We start from the raw sequence: 5,816 nt of genomic DNA on the forward strand, positions 1-5,816 counted from the left end.
AAATGGCCGAATTTACATACCGAAAACGAAACAGCGAGTATCCGCTTCGATTGAAATGAGACCGACGAATTATAGCCAACGATCGACTCGAGACATGGAACCGCTGAAATACGCGAGCGAAAGCAAACGGCTTACGTTTACCGAAATGGTTTATAGACATTGGAATAAGGAGAAACTTGAGACAAACCGAAATACAAAAGCGGCGACACGAATACATTATTCCTGCAGGACGAGGCCTTAAGAAGGCTTCAATCTCTGGTGACGTGTGTTGAGCGTTGGAACCGCGCGTCGTTAACGCTCCGGTAAATTCAACGCGATGCAGGGTAAACACACGGAGTTCCACTCTCAAAGTCCTCTGCGTAGTTTCCAAACTCTTCGTCGGGTGCGTGATGCATGCGTGAGTGAACCAGCGCCAGATTTCCCGCGAGCTTTATTACAAAGGCGAGGATAGAATCTTGAAGCAGCCGCCGTGACACGCCTGACAGGAAACGGCGAAATTTCCTGTTCATCAAATACTCGGGAACACATACCGTTCTATTCGATATTTAATGGAGCGGTTGTTCTCGGGTCGCTGACAAAGTTTCATCTGACGTTAAACACGAAATGAATTCGCGTTGAATCTGAGGCCGTTGAATCAAGTCGAGTTGAATTGTAACAAGGATAAGAGGATGCTGTAGTCGGTCTTTACCGACCTAGTGAAGAGCACTCATTACGATTAGTATCAAAGCCTACGTAGTACTGATTTATAAATGCCGCGGTCGTTGCAATTCCACAAGCAATTCCGAGCAAAACTATCAAAAATTTTGTATTTCATGCAATAAGTGGTAATTCAATTGCAGGAATACGTTTCTTGACATTATTGCTGGGTGGAAGAAAACTTTTTATTTGGATATTTGTATTCGGCATCACGACGCCTGTGGTGTTTAGGCTTTCACGATAGTCAAACTAAGTATAAACATTTAAGGCAGGCGAAATAAACAGCCTGTAACACCCTCTTAAGCGAATAACTTTTCAATTCTCTACCCTATAGAGTTTTCCAGGAAATGCATGATCAATACCAGATGCCGACACCGCGAAAAGAGAACTTGTTTCAGCAGCTTTCAAAAGCTTTCACGGTGCAGGGTAAAGCACCGGCATTGCTGGACCTCATTGTTCACCTTCGTTTCGCAACGCGCGGCGCCGATCAAGCGGTTTCCACGTTGTACAGTTGCGGATGGTTGTGGTTACAAAAGTTCCAGGTGCCTGGGCAAACACCTGGACCTCGGTGGGGATCCGAGTGGTTGGAATACGTGCACTGAGGAACAGCGGCGGCATTCCGCGAAGCAAACAGCAAGTGGTCGACCGCGTACAGCGCGAATCAGGAACAATCACGATCGGTGGAATACGCTAACTAAATCGAACATTGTTGAACTTATGTCCACCTGCGGGATCGGGATTTGACGTTAAATCAGACCTCAGGTATTCTCTTCAGTCTCAAAAGTTTCAGACGATGTTCCATCCTCGAGAATCACCCTTCGATTCTTGTTGTTCTGGAGTGGATGTCGCCAATACCGATGCAGGTAATTGGCACTCGTGGCATCTCCAGCTTTCGCTTTGGATCAACAAAGCTGCATGGTACGGTAACGCTTGATGAGCACGTACTATAATACAAATTATACTATCTGACCAATAATGTTTGCATAGAGCTATTTTGAAGAAACTTCCACCTTTAACGTGCACGCAATTTAAAGAGGTTTCCTGATCGATTTCGACCTTAACGTATACAACCCAATAAACATTGCTGGTAAATAAATCGTAAGAAATTCGTCGAAAAATAACGTTGTATATAGTTGAATAATCGTTCAGCACATACGTTTTTTCTCGTGAAAAATGTCCGCCCTGATATAGGTTTTTTCTACTGCGCTCATCAACGTTTTCTGTTAGTGATTATGATCCGGATATTCCACGGTTGAAGTAAACGTCGAAATTACGGTTTTCAGAAACGTAATGAAACAAGTATGAAAGAACGCAATTTAAATGTTAACGTAGACGTTTAATATATACCTGTTATAGCCACCATTTTTCGTGGTTCAAACACGTTTAATAAGCGTGTTCATTGGAAAATTTTTTTCATAATAATACACGTACTTAATGTGTGTTGATTTAACGTAAAAACGATATCCGTAAACAATTATTATACGTTTAATTGAATACACTTAATCGAATATCACGCGGTTCCGATAAACGTGTAACAACCAACTTGAGAATATGTTTTCGGTATAATTTTTCATGTACTATATTAATACACAAGCTGTTAAAAGCTTCTTGTATGGTCAATATGGACTTATCTCAGGGGTTAGATGATACAGCAACGCTCACATTCTTAGCTATTTCAGTAATGGTAACTTGCACCAATTAAATGATATTAATTATTTTACATCCACACCTATGTATTCTTATGAGAAATACAGGACAACTAAATGAGATAAAGCACACACCTTTGCGAAACATGATATATATTTATTATAAGGTACTTTCATCCAAGGCAACAATGACAATAGTTACATTGCACACGTATCGAAATATCCGCTTTAACAATGTATCCGAAACATAACAGTAGTTTTTTATATACCAGTTTGTCTGTATCGTTGATGCGGACATTTTATTATGCCAACGATGTAACTGTGTGAATGTTGACTGGGATGTATAAATAAACATACAGTCTTTTACATATACGCATACCTCAATTGTACAGATGTACTCACAAGAGTATAGAAGTATAGCAAATAGTAAAATTAAGTAAACATGAACAAACAAAAACTTATATCCGATACAAGAGGTTTGATAACAAATAAAACATGAAACAAAATAATCATACAATGATTATACCCTAACGAGGAAAATTGTTAACTTTCATCTCGGGACTAGGTAAAAAATCACAATCCTGACAAAGTAAAATAATAAAAAGTATTGGCACATTATTTCAAAAAAGAACACAGACGCTATAGAAAGCGTTGTCTAGGTACGCAGTACGCATAAGTTTTAATTATTATTCGACCGCAGCTGGAGCATTCACTTCCTCGATATCAGTGCTAATCCGTCAAATACCTGAAAATACATAGTATTTAACACCTGTATTCTAGGTAGAATAATCTTTATGTGCCATTTCAACGTTCTCTCAACGTGTCTTGACAGGTCTATTATATATCATTTCAACCACTGTGTGTTTATTGGGAAAAGATGCAGCCACTAAATGATCGTTCATTCGTACATGATACGTATGTGTTAGCGATCTATTTCACTGGATAACCTTATAAAAGAAAAACGATGCCTGCACAAGTAAGAATGAAGCTAACAATAAATATCTGCGGCTTCTATTTGCAATCAGTATATATTCCATACCATAGACATGCTTCTTATAGCATTATCTACAAGCAATTCTATTGTGCCTACATCCTTTCGGCGACGTTCAAAAGCAAGTACGACGCAATCACAAAGTATTTGTTTCTTCTTTTTATTGTCAGGTTATTTACGCCTGTATTGTCATTTTCGTCTGTATTGAATCATCGTGATAAATTTTTCCAAATAGAAAATACATTTGTACTTACCAGCTTATGAAGGCTCACATAAACACGGACGTGCACTGACCTCGGAAGTTGGTCAAATTAGACTGATTCACTGATCGCGTGAGCTGAGAGCCTTCGCGAACGGTGGTGGGGGGGGGGGGGGGGGGGGGGCATTCTGGCGCGTCGTCCTCGGCTCTCAGCGTGCAGGAACCGTACGAGTTACAACACGCTGACCTAGCGAGCCAATCAGAGGCAGAAGAAGAGGCGCGAGTATTTCACGCTCGGACATTCTCGATTCTTCGCGACCGCTTGTCGTTTGATACATGCGCTCATTATACGTATATGTAACATCCATGGTACACGAGCTTCATCTACGGCCACTCGCTTTCCTAGCATGGGTTATTCCAATATATACATTATGGTATAGGAAAACGTATGTTTTACAATTAATAAAGACGCCGCGAAGGGATGCACTTATATGCTCAACTACGTAATTTCTTGGTGACCTTTGTAAAAAAATCTGTTCATCGATTTTTCAACTTTTTTTCCTATGTTAGGGAATTAACAATAACACAAGGAAAAGAATTTGAAAAAATGGAGGTAACATATTGTTCTACTTTACAATATTACGTAGAATAAAATTATCACTTCTAGTGTTATGTCACCTGAATTTTTTCATATTTTTGATGATACTTACTAGTTTATCGAATGAAAAAAAAGATTGGAAATCGAATGACCAGTTGTTTACAAAATTTAAGGTAATCAGAAAAACGTGCTGAGGAGGATAACAAAACGTTGAATTTTAGTCACTGCTAACATGAGAAAAACTTGAATATAATGATTATAGTTCCAAATTCAAACATCGCAATATGTAAGTAAATGATGTAAAAGTTGATTCCTGCCCTCACTATGTTGAAAAGGGTAGTATTCTTGGATATGAAGGTCAGAAAGGTACGAAACAAATCTTGTTTACGTTTCGGCCCGAGTAGGTATATAATTCTGTGTATCGATATGACAAGTCTATGTACGACGTAATTTTCACGTATTACATGTGATCAGTAGATCAAAAGTGTATTGACTTAATTATTAAACAATTAATGAGAACATATTGGCAAGGTATGGTAACTATACGAAACGTTAAACTTGTGTTACTGGTGAAGGAATAAAATATGTATATTAGCTGTTCATGAGACTAGAAATATAATGGATTTTACCACACGTTTATACTACGGATCTCGCTTACCACAATAAAACGTTGATGATGGAACGCAGAAATTTTGTATTTTAATACCTACAAATATACCGATTTTTAACGAATTTAAATTGACAATTGAGCTAGTAAACAAAACGTTGATTATTAGTCTAGAAACCGTTGTTTAAATGTTGTAGAAAAGCAGTGAATTAAACGTTAAACTTGTGTTACCGGTGAAGGAATAAAACATGTATATTAACTGTTCATAAGACTAGAAATATAAACGGTTTTACCACACGTTTATACTACGAATCTCGCTTACCACAACAAAACGTTGACGATGAAACGTAGAAAATTTGTATTTTAATATCTATAAATATACCGGTTTTTAACGAATTTAAATTAGCAATTGAACTAGTAAACAAAACGTTGATTATTAGTCTAGAAACCGTTGTTTAAATGTACGTGTAATGAAAATCGTATAATATTTGTGGAGAGACAACGATTAATATTTTACTGAAAAATTACCGTATATCGAACACGGTAATATTTTCTACCTATACCATAATTATACGACCTTAACGTTTCTTCAACCACATTTTAACCGGCTCATGTTTACTGGGAAATATCTCGAAAACTCAAAGTCCACGTATCTCAAACGTGAAAAAGAGTTGAAAAGCCCCATTCTATACACAATTCTGAAGAAGAAAACTATAACACATTTTCATTTGACGCAGAAATAAAGAAATTGCACTGATTCTACGCCTCAGCAGGCTGCTGTTCGTTGTTAGTTTGTCTCGTCATAGTTTGATTAATTATTACTTCCCAAATTCCTCCTTTTGCAGTGCAAGAATAATTGACAAAATTCGCGGTTGTGAGGATGCGTGGGTAAACCGGGAAGTTCACGGTCGAAGATAGCCGGTATTGGGTGGTTCAATCTTAGCAAATTGCATATCCGGGGATTACTTAACCGTAAATAAAGTCTTCCAAGAACTGGGTAGGCACGAAGCTGATTGAGATGAGCATGCACGGGGCTGCCGCGCGATGGATTCCGACTGCCTGGGTGGCAGCTCGATCGA

At 38.3% G+C, this 5,816-nt stretch overlaps 1 long non-coding RNA gene across 1 annotated transcript; it reads right to left on the bottom strand.

Annotated features, from left to right (window-relative positions):
* Positions 1 to 2,478: 2,478 nt before the first annotated feature.
* On the bottom strand, positions 2,479 to 5,351 carry LOC124216781 (uncharacterized). The gene is made up of 2 exons (XR_006882696.2): positions 3,588 to 5,351; positions 2,479 to 3,087 (listed from the first exon to the last, which is right to left on the bottom strand). It is a non-coding gene; the product is annotated as an uncharacterized lncRNA (long non-coding RNA).
* Between the last annotated feature and the right edge of the window lie 465 nt (positions 5,352 to 5,816).

This window comes from Neodiprion pinetum, chromosome 4, assembly GCF_021155775.2.
Source record: "Neodiprion pinetum isolate iyNeoPine1 chromosome 4, iyNeoPine1.2, whole genome shotgun sequence".
In the NCBI taxonomy this organism is placed as follows: Eukaryota; Metazoa; Arthropoda; class Insecta; order Hymenoptera; family Diprionidae; genus Neodiprion; species Neodiprion pinetum.